The sequence below is a fragment of the Chenopodium album genome, chromosome 1 (genome assembly GCF_948465745.1).
Source record: "Chenopodium album chromosome 1, dcCheAlbu1.1, whole genome shotgun sequence".
Lineage (NCBI taxonomy): Eukaryota > Viridiplantae > Streptophyta > Magnoliopsida > Caryophyllales > Amaranthaceae > Chenopodium > Chenopodium album.
The window spans coordinates 43,949,346-43,962,676 of record NC_137834.1 but is presented as its reverse complement, the minus strand read 5'-3'; the positions used below and the strand labels follow the sequence as shown (position 1 = coordinate 43,962,676).

At 40.8% G+C, this 13,331-nt stretch overlaps 1 non-coding gene across 1 annotated transcript; it reads right to left on the bottom strand.

Moving 5' to 3' along the window:
• Positions 1–1,161: 1,161 nt before the first annotated feature.
• LOC145564218 (small nucleolar RNA R71) lies at positions 1,162–1,268 on the bottom strand. Its single transcript, XR_014094772.1, has one exon. It is a non-coding gene; the product is annotated as a small nucleolar RNA R71 (small nucleolar RNA).
• Between the last annotated feature and the right edge of the window lie 12,063 nt (positions 1,269–13,331).

Sequence of the window (13,331 nt, the reverse complement as noted above, 5' to 3'; positions counted from 1 at the left end):
TTATGTATTGTGCACTCTTAATCTCTCTATTTAATTAGAGTCTTTTTGGATGGGCGAAAGTGATCTCTATTAGGCCATTCCCTCATTCAATGATTTTCTTAGACAATAACATGAGAGTGCGTTGTTTAGGAAGAATTTTGTATTCCATGGCATGTTATTCATAATAACATCATTGTCTATCTTTGTTAATCGTATTTTGACACCCCCGCACCCCCTAGCGTTGTTTCCCTTATTCTAGTTCTTTTAGCTTTTGATTCCTTACCTTGCTTGTTTTCATTCCTTCATAGTAGTAATTTGACTATTGAAAAACACAAAAAACATTCAAAATACCCCTTTGCAATAGATTCATAATTCACCTTAATTGGGAATAACCCCTCTTCCTCGTTGATCGATCCTTTGCTTGCCCCTATACTCGTATTAGGTAGTGAAGAGTATAAATAAAATTTGACTAGGAGGAGGTAGTGGAAGACCTATTTTTCTCATTATCAAATTTTGGCGCCGTTGCCGGGGAAATAGCTAGTTTTGCACTTTTATTGTGTTATTATTGGATTCGTTCCTTTTGCTTTTTTTCATTTATTCTCTTGCAAGTCATTGCTAATTGTTTGTTTAGCTTTGGTGGATGCTTAGGAGGTCTCAAGGACCACCCAAACATAACATCGACCACGAGATCAACTGAACTTTGAGACAAGTCCGTAGATTTATCAAGAAGAGGGAAAAGTTATTGGTGTTATTGTTGAGAGTGGGAGTGATTCTTGTTCTTCAAGTTCGCAAAGTGAGACAATGGCGGGACAAGAGGATGAAGTCTTATTTTGTGATTTTGGAAATCCGGTGGATTATGAGCTCACAGGAGATATTTTGCTAGCCGTTACGGAAACCAACTTTACCATTCACCCCTAATACACAAGAATGGTACAAGCGGAATAATTTTCGAGTTCTCCAAGTGAAGATCTGATTGAGCAACTTGATAGATTCCTTGAGCTATGTGCCATGATTCAAACCAATTAAGTTTCTCAAGAGTACATCGGAATGCATTTATTTCGACAATCTCTTTCGGGTGGAGCTAAGAAGTGGCTCCAGAAAGTTAAGCCAAATTATCTCACAACATGAAGGGAGATAGTCAAGGCATTCTTGAAGAGGTTCGTTTATGAGGAAAAGACCGCCAAAATTAGAAGGAAGATTGCATCATTTTAACAAGAAGCAGATGAGAGTCTTAGTGAAGCTTAGGAAAGGTTCAAGGGTTTGGTAAAAGCATGTCCTCATCATGAATACAATCAAAGCTTGCTCATGCGATTCTTCTATGATTGATTGAAACCTATGTCTAGAGCTAACTTTGTTGCGGGGGCGGGTGGACAATTGATTAAGATCCCCCAAAACCAATTTGAAGCAACACTCGAAGAACTAGCAAAGAACTACTCTTGCGGTGGTAGAAGAAGGAATACACCGAAGAAACAGGGGATGTACGAATTGGAGAAGGTAGATCAATTGCAACATCAAATTGAGCTTTTGACGAAGGGGTTTGAAAAGTTGAACACAAGTGTTAATAGTGAGGCAAGCTTTTCTCAAGTCAATTCTTTCTCATTTCATATATGTGGTGTCATAAACCTTGATACATCTTATTGTGGGGGTTAGAGCCCCGATCATGTGGCTTCTTACAATATAAGGCAAGATGGATATAGGGGAAGTGGCAGAGGAGTAGCTTGAAGACAACCTCCACCTAGATTTGCACCTCAACCTCAATAATGGGGGAAACAAGCTCAACCATCATACAATTCCAACCCTCAATACCAAAACCCACATCCAACTTAAAACCAAAATCTGAGAAGAAACTACCCAAGGAACAAACAATACATTAATTAAAACCAATGCAACAACCAAAATCAAGTGTCTCAAAGGAGTCAAGATCAAGCATCTCAATCCGATTCCACACAAACCCAAATTCTTCAACAACTTGAAGCCATAAATAAACAAATGCAAGAGGTCAAAGCTCATAACAAGATTGTTGATTCGAAATTAGCCCAATTGGCCGAGAGAGCACCTTTCAACTAACCTTCTACTTTACCTGGACAACCACAAGCAAAACCCTCTCATAACATAAAACCCAAATCTTGTAAGGGAATCACATTAAGATAGGGAACATCCTATGAAGGGCCAAAATAGGGAGATAATGAGGGAACAAGGGTGGAGAAGAACGTGTGAAGGGGGAGAGGAGAGTTGAAGAAGACAAGGTTGTTGGGAAAGAAGAGAATGTAGATATTAAGAATTCTAATGATGAGAAAACAACTTAAGTTTGACTAGGAATCTAGATGAGCCGGTTCCTTTTTATGAAAGGCTTGCGGAGAGAAAGTTCAATTATAAATTCGCAAAATTTCTTAGCGTAATGAAGAACTTACATATAAGTCTCCCCTTAATCGAAGTTGTTACCCAAATGCCTTCGTACTACAAATTTCTCAAAGATATCCTTACCAACGAGAGGAAGCTCAATGATGAGCTCATTACCCTCCCTCATCCAGTTAGTGCACTCGTTTAGCACAAGATGCTAAAGAAAGATAAGGACCCGAGAAGCTTTACTTTACCGGTCAAGATTGGCAACATGGAACCTAGGGGTGCCTTGGCAGATTTAAGAGCGAGTGTTAGCTTAATTCCCCTCTCCATTGCACAAAAACTCAATATTGAAATGATACCCACAAGAAAAACAATTCAATTCAAACTTCCTTCTGGTTATCTTAAGGATGTTCCTATCCAAGTTGGGCATATTTTGTAGTGATGGATATGGAGGAAGATGTTGATACTCCGTTGATCTTGGGTCGTGAATGTAGGGAATATTTCAAGCGTTAATCCCCTAGCTTGAACCCCACTGTGATCATACACTAAAGTACGGTGGCGTCCAAAGGGAAAAAATATAGATCAAAAGAGTCGCCAACAAGTTTTAGGAACTTGTAAACCGTTCACAGGGTGAGGGTTACACCCCTTAACGATCCAGGAGATCGTCAACTCCATAAGGTCTTGAACAAAATAGGGTTCGGGGATGAAGGTACAAATCCAACCTAAAAGAGATTGAACCTGCCCTAGTAGTAGGCCTCTACTTTATTCAGATTGTATTCATGTGCGCTTTCTGACTAACATGCAAGCAATAGAATTAACCTAAACCTGTTTATCTATGTTGGTTGAATTTAATGCACAAATAAATCTATTATTGGCGATCACTTAAATTATAATCAAATTAACCCTAAACAAGATTATCAATTATCTTATTAAGCGTGATTACAAGTACCAATTCCCTTTAAACATGCATAAAAGATGTGATCAAGCAATAACAATAAATATCAAGCAACATAATAAATAATCATCATAAAGATAATAATAATAACAATAATTATGAAGACAATTATAAAAATAATCATCATACTTAAAAATAACGGGTTTTTCACCAAATGCCCTTGAACTTTTCAAAAATTCACCAAATACCCTCAAGTTTTAAAAAATTCACCAAATACCACTGACGTTTGCTAATTTTCACACCGTGACCTCAAACAACCCCTGACGTTAAAATTCCGTTAGCAATAAAATTAAATTCACCAAATGCCCTAACTTTATTAAATAACTACACAAAATACCCTTATTTTTGGAAGTATAATGTCTAGTTTGAAATTTAAGGAAACTAGTTTTTAGTTTTGATTCTCACCCTTTTTTTTTTGCATAAATACTCGATACATAGCATCCCTCATATTTTCCTAACCACAAATTTTTAACACCATGAGTTATCAATCTAATTTTATCCTCCTCAATGTATGAGAGCTTTTGTGAAAGAGTTGCAAACAAATCTTGTTGTAGAAGAAAATTTGCAATAACAAGTTCTGAATCCGTTAGCCCGCGAACAAGCCCAGACTTTTTATTAGGGTGGGTATAGACTAATTGTCAAGCCGCATAAAAGGGGCTTGAGTTTGCTATTTAAATTTCGCTGAATAAATATGAACTATAGCTCGATTTATTTTCTGCCCAAGCCTGTAAAAGTAATCACCTCTATTTCATTTAGCCCTCTTTTTCTCTGTTTGCGAGGTCTCCGGCACTTCTTTTTATGAATAGAGGATGTTTGCAACTCTTACACAAAAGTACTCATACATTGAAGAGGATGATTTAGATTGATAACTCATGGTGTTAAAAATTTGTGGTTAAGCAAATGAGAGGGATGCTATGCATAGAGTATTTATGCAAAATAAGGGTGAGAATCAAAACTAACGACTAGTTTCCTTAAATTTCAAACTAGACGTTGTATTATCCAAAAATAAGGGTATTTTGTGTAATTATTTAACAAAGTTAGGGCATTTGGTGAATTAAATTTTATAGCTAACGGAACTTTAACGTCAAGGGTATTTTAAGGTCACGGTGTGAATATTAACAAACGTCAGTGGTATTTGGTGAATTTTGAAAAACTTGAGGGTATTTGGTGAATTTTTGAAAAGTTCAAGGACATTTGGTGAAAAAACCGTAAAAATAATCATCATCATAATAACAATTATAATCATAATCATATTCATGTTAATATTAAATCATAGCAAGATCCTAGGCATGATACTAACAAGATTCATAACAAACCCTAGCATGTCACTAAGCAATAAAAATCAAAGCTTTAACCCTAACATGATACTTACAATCATAAATATTAGGAAGAACATAGGAAGCATCATACTTTTAATCATACTTGATATTAAGGTTACCCTAGCTAGACATGATACTAGGAATTTATTGTTATCACCCTAAACATCAAATTAAGGAAAACATCAAAACTAGGAATCAAAATAACAATCTAAGCATGATTTCTATATCATAATATCAATAAATCAATAAAAGTACTTACTTAGCCTTTGGTCTTGTTTAGGACCGGTTGTATAGCCACAAAGCGTTTTTTTGCTTAGTTTTTAATCGGTGAATTTACACTAGGTGTCGAACTTAGTTAGTTAAACCAAAAGCCTTTCTAGGTATTACCGAGACGGACGGGCAATTATTAAATCATATCAAGTATCAAACTTAAGTAAATAAACAAAGGACCCATCTAAGTATTACCCAGGCGGTCAAGCAAATGTAACCTTTACTAAGTATCAAACTTAGTTAGGTAAATGAAGAATCCGTCTAAGTATTACCCAGGCGGATAATCAAAAAACAACAAAACAATTTTGCAAACAAAGTCTGAATCTTTATTAATTGACTGAGTGTTTACAAAAAACTTACATTCTCAGAAGTAGTACTTTTTCAAATTGTCTACATTCCAAGTTCTAGGCAGGCGCCTGCCGTCTGGAGTTTCCAGGCGGTAGGTGTCGTCTCTTACTTCCTCATAGATCCGGTAGGGGCCTTCCCAATTTGGAGTTAGCTTTCCCAGCTCATTGGCCCTACCGGTTGCCTCCATTTTTCGTAACACTAAGTCGTCAACTTTCAAGGGACGCTTGTGTACTTTCTTGTTGTAGGCTCTAGTCATTCTCAGACGGTAAATCTCATGACGCAAGGCGGCATTGCCCCTGCGTTCTGGAAGTGAATCCAATACCAGGCGCATTGCTTCCCAGTTTGCCTCTTCATCATATAGCATGACTCTGAGAGTCGACTCGTAATGTTCGATGGGAAAGACGGCTTCAGCACCGTAAACCATGAGAAATGGGGTTTTACCGGTTGCCCCCTTGACTGTTGTCCGAATGGCCCATAGGACATGGATTAACTCTTCTGCCCATAAGCCACCGGCTCTTTCTATTTTCTTCTTAATGTCGTATGAGATGAGTTTGTTGAAGGCTTCAACTTGGCCGTTTGCTTGGGGCCGGCCAACAGATGCAAAATAGCTTGAGATCCCCTGATCTCCCAACCAGGTTTTTAGCTGAGGCGTCTCAAACTGAGGACCATTATCAAACACCATAGACATGGGTACCCCATACCGGATGATAATGTTCTTCCAAATGAAGGAAATTACGTCTGAAGTCTTGATGTTTTTAACCGCCTCAGCCTCAACCCACTTGGTGAAATAGTCCACGGCCACCAAGATGTAGCGCTTTCCGCCTGGAGCAGGCGTGTAAGGACCTAGAATGTTCATGCCCCATTTTGCAAACAGGATTGGGCTGTGGATGGCCGTTATATCAGTAGCCGGACGGTGAATGAGTTATCTAAATTTTTGGCACTTGTCACATTTCTTTACCAACTCCTTGGCGTCTGCCTCTAGAGTAGGCCAAAAATAATGTCGTCTAGCTTTGACGGCTAGGGACCTGTCGCCTAAGTGGGAGGCGCAGAATCCCCAATGCAGGTCTTCGAGAACTTCCTTCCCCTTTTCAGGGGTGACATACTTCAACAGGGGCTTAAGAAACCCCGCCTTGAAGAGTTCTCCATTTTTCAACTTGAAGCTTGCAGCTCGCTTCTTCAGGACGGCTGCCTCCTATGGCGAATCAGGAAGTGTACCGTCCGAAAGATAGGCCCAGATGCCATCCATCTAGGTAGAGCTTCGGTCTAGAATTCCAATGGGATCTTCATAGATGCTTCTCTTTTCAAGAACTTCCCAAAAGACTGACCGAGGCGTATCATGGCAGGCGGAAGACGCCAGTTTTGACAATGCATCCGCCTTGTTATTTTCCGACCTAGGCACTTGATTCAGCCGGAATTCCTAAAGTGCCCCGGCCTCTTCTTTGACTGCCTGAAGATGAGTAGCCTCGTAGCTTCCCTCATACTGGCTAACAACCAATTGGGAATCAAAGTAGGCGCCAATTTTCATGGCCCCTGCTGCCTTACACATGCGAATGCCGGCTAGCAGGGCTTCATATTCCGCCTCATTGTTAGAGGCCTGAAACTTGAAGCGTAGTGCATACTCAAATCTATCCCCTTCAGGAGACGCATAGATTACGCCTGCACCACAGCCGTTCTTTGTAGAGCTCCCGTCTACATACACTTTCCAAACCTGATCAAGATTATCCGGAGCCACCGAACGGGTCATTTCAACAATGAAGTCGGCAAACGCCTGACCTTTCACTGCCTTTCTTGGCTCGTAAGTGATTTCAAGACTTTGCATTTCAATAGCCCATTTCAACATTCTCCCGGATGAGTCTAAGGTAGACATTGGCCGCTTGAGTGGCTGGTCGGTGTAAATCACCACCGGATGTGCCAAAAAGTAAGGCTTCAGTTTTTTGAATGTCATATACAAAGCAAGGCCAAAATTTTCAACCATGGGGTACCGGAGTTCAGCATTTTTAAGAACATGGCTAATGAAGTAAACCGGGAACTGCACGCCGTCTCGCTCAGCAAGGAGAACGGCACTGAGGGCATGATCTGAGACGGCTAAATACATGTACAACGTCTCCCTAGGCAAAGGACTGACCAACCTAGGTAGAGAATGTAAATGCTCTTTCAACCTCTGGAATGCCGCCTCAGCATCATCCCCCCATTCAAATCTGGTCTTTTTCTTGATAGCTTGGAAGAAGTAGAGGCACTTGTCGCCTGACCGGCTGAGGAACCTCCCCAAGGCGGCCAGACAGCCGGTGAGTCTATGCACTTCCTTGACACAACGGGGTGACTTCATGTCTATCACCGCATGTATCTTTTCAAGGTTAGCCTCTATCCCCCTTTGATCAATCAGGAATCCGAGAAACTTCCCAGACTCAACACCAAAGACGCATTTCTTTGGATTTAACATGACCTTATGCCGCCTGAGGGTGGTGAATGTTTCTCGGAGATCAGCAAGGTGATCCGTCTGTAGCTTGGATTTGACTATCATGTCATCAATGTACGCCTCCACATTCCTCCCAATTTGATTAATGAAGACCGTATTAATCATCTGTTGGAAAGTGGCAGGCGCATTTTTCAAGGCAAACAGCATCACAGTATAACAGAATAACCCCGGATCAGTGACGAAGGCCGTCTTCTCTTGATCCTTTTTCCACAGGGGTATCTAATGGAAGCCGGAGTAGGCATCCATAAAGCTCATCAAGACGTGACCGGCTGTATAATCGACCAGACTGTCGATCTTTGGAAGCGGGTAACTGTCCTTTGGACACGCCTTGTTGAGGTCTATGTAATCAACACACATGCGCCAGGTCCCATTCGGTTTCTTAACAAGGACCACATTGGCCACCAAGTCGGGAAAGTTGCAGGGCCGAATGAACCTGGCGTCTAGCAGCTTTTTGACTTCGGCAGCTGCCGCCTGATTTCTTTCCTCACCGTGGTTTCTTTTCTTTTGCCGGATGGGCTTCTTTTTAGGGTCCATGGCGAGTTTGTGGATAGCGAGATCCGAGCTAACGCCCGGCATCTCTTCCACTTCAAAGGCAAAAATGTCTTTGAATTTCTTCATCAGAAGGTGCAAGCTTGCACCCAAGGTAGCATGAGCAACCGTCCCCACCTTTACAATATGTTCTGGACGGCTGTCATCCAGAACAAGATCAATGTTTTCACCAGACGGTTGGGGGCGGAGCTCATCTGACCGTTCACCGGTCAGTGATTGCTATTTTTTCTCTTTCTTCACCTCCACCAGCAGAGGTGCCTTTCTTTTCTTCCCGGCTGCTGGTGGGGCAGGCGCTGGGTCGGCATCCTTGACATTGTCAAGGTCTATTGGTTCCTGGCCGCCTGGGGCTACAGTGTCTCTGACGGCTGAGAGATAGCACTCTCGGGCCGTCTTCTGATCCCCACTCAGGGAACCAACAGTGCCGTCATCCCTCTCATACTTGATGAGCATGAGAGACGGGATGATTACTGCCTTGGCTACGTTGAGGGTAGGCCGACCAAGGATAATGTTGTAGGCGGTCAACTCCTCAACGACCAAGAACCTGACGACAATATGTCGTCCTTGGCCCTTCTCTCCCAGCCGGATGGGTAAATCAATTCTTCTGGCTGGGTAAACCATCCCACCCCCAAAACCAACCAAGGGGTGGGTGACCGGATGCATGTGACAAGAGGAAAATGTATGTCGTTATCTACCCTTCCCCCAAGTCAAACTAAATTTGTAACTACCTAACCAACCTTATATGAATATAGGGCAAGTTAAGGGTCGATCCCTAGGGAATGCAATGATGAAAACTAGAGTCTAAGTAAAGCTACCTCGAAGATGGAGTTGAGATTATGGTTGGCACTATGGTAAACTAAAACAAGTCTAATCAAGTAAATCAAAGGTCTAAACACTAGGGATATGGGTTCCACATGCAAGTTCAATGATAATGCTAATTTAGAGCTCAATCAATTAATTCAAGTATTGCAATGGACAAACAATAGTAACAATCAAGAGAGTTCAAATGCTATCTCCTATAGGCTAATCTAGGAATCACTATGAAAGGCAAATCAAGAAGAATCACAAGCAAACCCAATCAATTAGAGCAACTTTCAATTCAATTGTTCATGTCATTAAGAGTTGCAATGCAATCTAGATTAATCTTATAGGTTGATCACTCCTAGTCTAATCAATCACATGCAAAACTATGTCAACCAATTTAATTGCAACAAATCAATCAATCAAAGAGCATCAACTAGCAATTTCATTAATCAAACATGCTTCCCCCTTTCCCTAGCAACTAATCTACTCACTAATCATGGTGAAATTCAAGAACAAATAACTAGAAATTGCATTAATCTTCATTTTATATCAAAATCTAAGAGAAATCAAAATATTCAACAATATCAAATTCAAATCCAAAGAAAAACAAGCAACAAGCATAAATCAAATAGCAAGTAAGTAAGAGATGAATGAAGGAAGAGATTCTCACTAATATTGATGATTGAAAATGAAGAAATCCAAACTTGATTGATCAAATGTTGAGTTACAAATCCAAAACCAAGAACTTCTCTCTAACTTCTCTCTAAATTCTTTCTCTAAAACTAAGCTAATGAAATATTATCAAAAAGTTGGTTTTAAAAAGGAATTACTATTCTATTTATAAGTAAAGAAGAAACCGGCAAATCCCGCGCCCTCTCCCGATGAACCCGCGGCCGCGGAGAAATGGGTACGGAACCCTCCTCGGGCTTCCTGGGCAACACCCGCGCCCGCGGCCCAAGATGCCGCGCCCGCGACTAATCCCTTGCTCCCAAAACTCAATCAGGGGGTCGCGGTCTCTCTGAGATGGAGCGCCCTCTCCAAATTTCCCGCGCCCGCGGAGAGCCCGCGGGGCAACCGCGGGAAGCTCCTGCCAAAATCAGGCAAGTTGTGCTTCTTGAGCCCGCACCCGCGGCTCCGCTAACCCGCGCCCGCGGCCTGCTGGAAATACCTTGGAGACCTCTCTGAGGCCTCTCCAAGGCCTCTCTAAGCCCTCTCTAGCCAAATGCTTCTTCCTTACTTGGTCATTATGGTCCCAACTTGATTCCTTTGCAAAGGCGATTCTCCAAATACCTACACAAGCAAACAAAGAAAGGAAATAAAAGGGAAAAAGAGCCAAATAAAAGAAAAACACGAGAAAAACACGAGAACCATAAAGAAAAGAGGAGAAAGAGAAACTAAAGGAAAAAGGACCAAAAATAAGAGAAGAAAGCATGAAAAAGGGAAAGAAATAACCCTAAAAGACTACCCTATGAGTGCCATAAATGACACTCATCAAATTCCCCCAAGTTAGACTTTTGCTCGTCCAGAGCAAAACAAAGGCTAAAAAGGAGTAAGAAGGGCTTATTCGAAGCAAAAAGAAAAAGAGGGGCGAGAATTTACACTAAGACTCACTGTCGTAGGAATCACGGTTGTTTTTAGCTACAACAAGCCATTTAAACCCCTAGATCGCCCTAGAGGACGAGTGATGCTCTCGTAAGGGTATCCTAAGAGTTTACCCATAACTTTCCACCAAACCCCCAAGAGGCAAACCAGAAAAGGAAAAGAAAGAAGAAAAAGGAAACAAAATCTTTACGAAATGGACTTTACAAAGAGACTATAATTCAAATGAATAACAACCTTTCTAAAGTGAATTATGGTATGCACGTTATAAGATACCTAAGGTTGATTGAAACATAAATATGCTAAGCATAGGAACTAGTTATCACATTCCACTTTCATCCTAAACAGTCTTACCGTGTTCCCCCTACTTATCTCATGTCTCTCCTTAGTGAGCGTCTCATAGATTCCGCGAAGGAACCGGAAAAAGATCAACATTTTGGGCTACTCAACATCTTTATTTTGCATCCCCTTTCCTTAGTCTACAACCTATGATTCCCTCCACCGATGAAAGACTCAACTCCTAGGTCCAAAGGTCTTCCCAAAGGTTGTAACGTAAGGCAAGAAGGGTTAAGGTAGGCTAAAATTTAAAATTTGGTGGTTATCCTAAATTGTGAAGCAAAGACCGGCCAAATCTCAACACCAAACTTAAGTAATCACCAAACAAAAACGTATTAACACCCCCAAGCTTATTCAAAGCAACAATCTACAATCATTAGAACAAAAAGCGCAAGCGCTTTCCCCCCCAAGCTAAAAGAAACATTGTCCTCAATGCATACAGAGGAGAAAGACACTTGAATTTTTATAGTTTTTCTTCTTTTTTTTTTTTTTTTTTTGCATTTTCTCATTTATAAATTTGTTTGTATTTTCTTGAACTCCTTAAAAGCATTAGTCCTTGCCTTTTTTCAATTCGGACGGCTTTTTCAAATATGCATTTTATTAACATCCTTGCCTCTTTTACTAAGGACGGCTTTTACATAAGCATTTGCCATTATTTACCAAATATAAACAACTCAATTATGTGTACCAATTGGAACCAAATTCCAACTTCATAGACCACAATCACCAAACATTGACCCTTGCTTCACAAAAACCAAATAGAAGGAGAACGAAACAAAAGGCTCAAGATATCTAATTATGCGGCTTGAAAAGAGGGAAAAAGGTTCAAAGGGGTAACAAGTAGGAAAATGTATCCCAAACCAAAAAAAAAAAAGTAAACATAAAGGGACTATCCTAGAAAAAGAAAATACCTCCCCGAAAATTTGCCTTTGTCCTCCCTAGGTAGTTCGGTCACGGTCTTAGGAATCATACGCTAAGATTCTAGATTAGGTTTGCGAAAATCAAGGATCCATGCCGCTCATGCAAGAATTTGATGAAAGCTTGAACAAATATACATCTCACATGGTTGTAGCAAAAACTCACTAAAGTTGTCAAATCAAAGATAGGGAGCAACTACCAACATGCCACAAACAAGTAGAATCCGGTTTCGTGATCCCCCTAGTTCTAGACAACTATCTTAGCATGCTTTATCCTAGAATCAACCAAACGTAATCTCAAACCGTGCATACCGTTATTACCTAGGAAGACTATTATTCAAAAACAAAAGTCCATTGCATACAAGTCCAATTTTCAAAATGAGAAAGAGTGAAAATAAAGCCTCAAAAAGTTATGCACACAAACAAGAATAAAAGAAAAGGAAAGAAAAGAAAAGAGAAAATGGAAAACTTAGACAAGGACAATAAAGGGAAAGAGGAAAAGGGCAAAGATGCAATCACAACACGTTTATCCCAATCGACATACAAGCGGTCTAATGGCCACATCGCCAAAGACCCCAAACACACTAGGTGTTAAATTCATACATCCTCGAACAGTTCAACTTCCCTTAAATCTAATCCTAATCTAAGCAACCAAGAAAATATAGAAGTGAAAATAAAGAGGTAAAATAAGAAAGGCCTCACCAAGCGTCCGTGCTAAACTAAAATACCCAAGGAGTAGGAACGTGATTCTCCAAAAGGCTCCGCAATCCAAAGCATAGGCTACGAGCAAGGTGAGTTGAAGAAAAAGGCAATATATACAAAATGAAATTGTTAGTAACTTCCAAACAAAAGCAAACGATAAAACACTTAGACACAAGCTATATACAAAAACCTAGAGAAACCCATCATCATCAAAAACATTTTTTTTTTCAAGAAAACTCCCAAAATCATCATGAAGTAAAACAAAACAACAACAAGCAACAAACCAACGAGACCATTAGCAAAAATCCACCAAAAACCTTATCAAATACTTCCCACCGAGCCCTAGGTGCCTCCCCCAAACCAACCATAAAACATCCTTTTTAACCCTCCCCCCTCACAAAATGAAGGCATCGACCGCGATGCCTATAAACATGCAAAATAGGGAAGGGGGAGAACAAAAAGGGAAACAAACAAGCATAAGGGGACTATTGGCCACTAGGGCCGGCACCATCATCACCCGTATCCCAACCTCCGGTGTAACCGGGAGGAAATCCATAGTGACCCTTGAATAGGTCAAGTTGGGATCGGGTCAATTGGTCATAAGGCTCACGCTGAACAAGGGGCTCGGGGTGATGGGGGTGAACATAGTAGTATGCGGGATCACCCCGATAATCACTCCCCCCCGAGACCCTATAATCATAAGGTGGGAAGTCGCGCCTTGGCAAATCGGGGTCCTC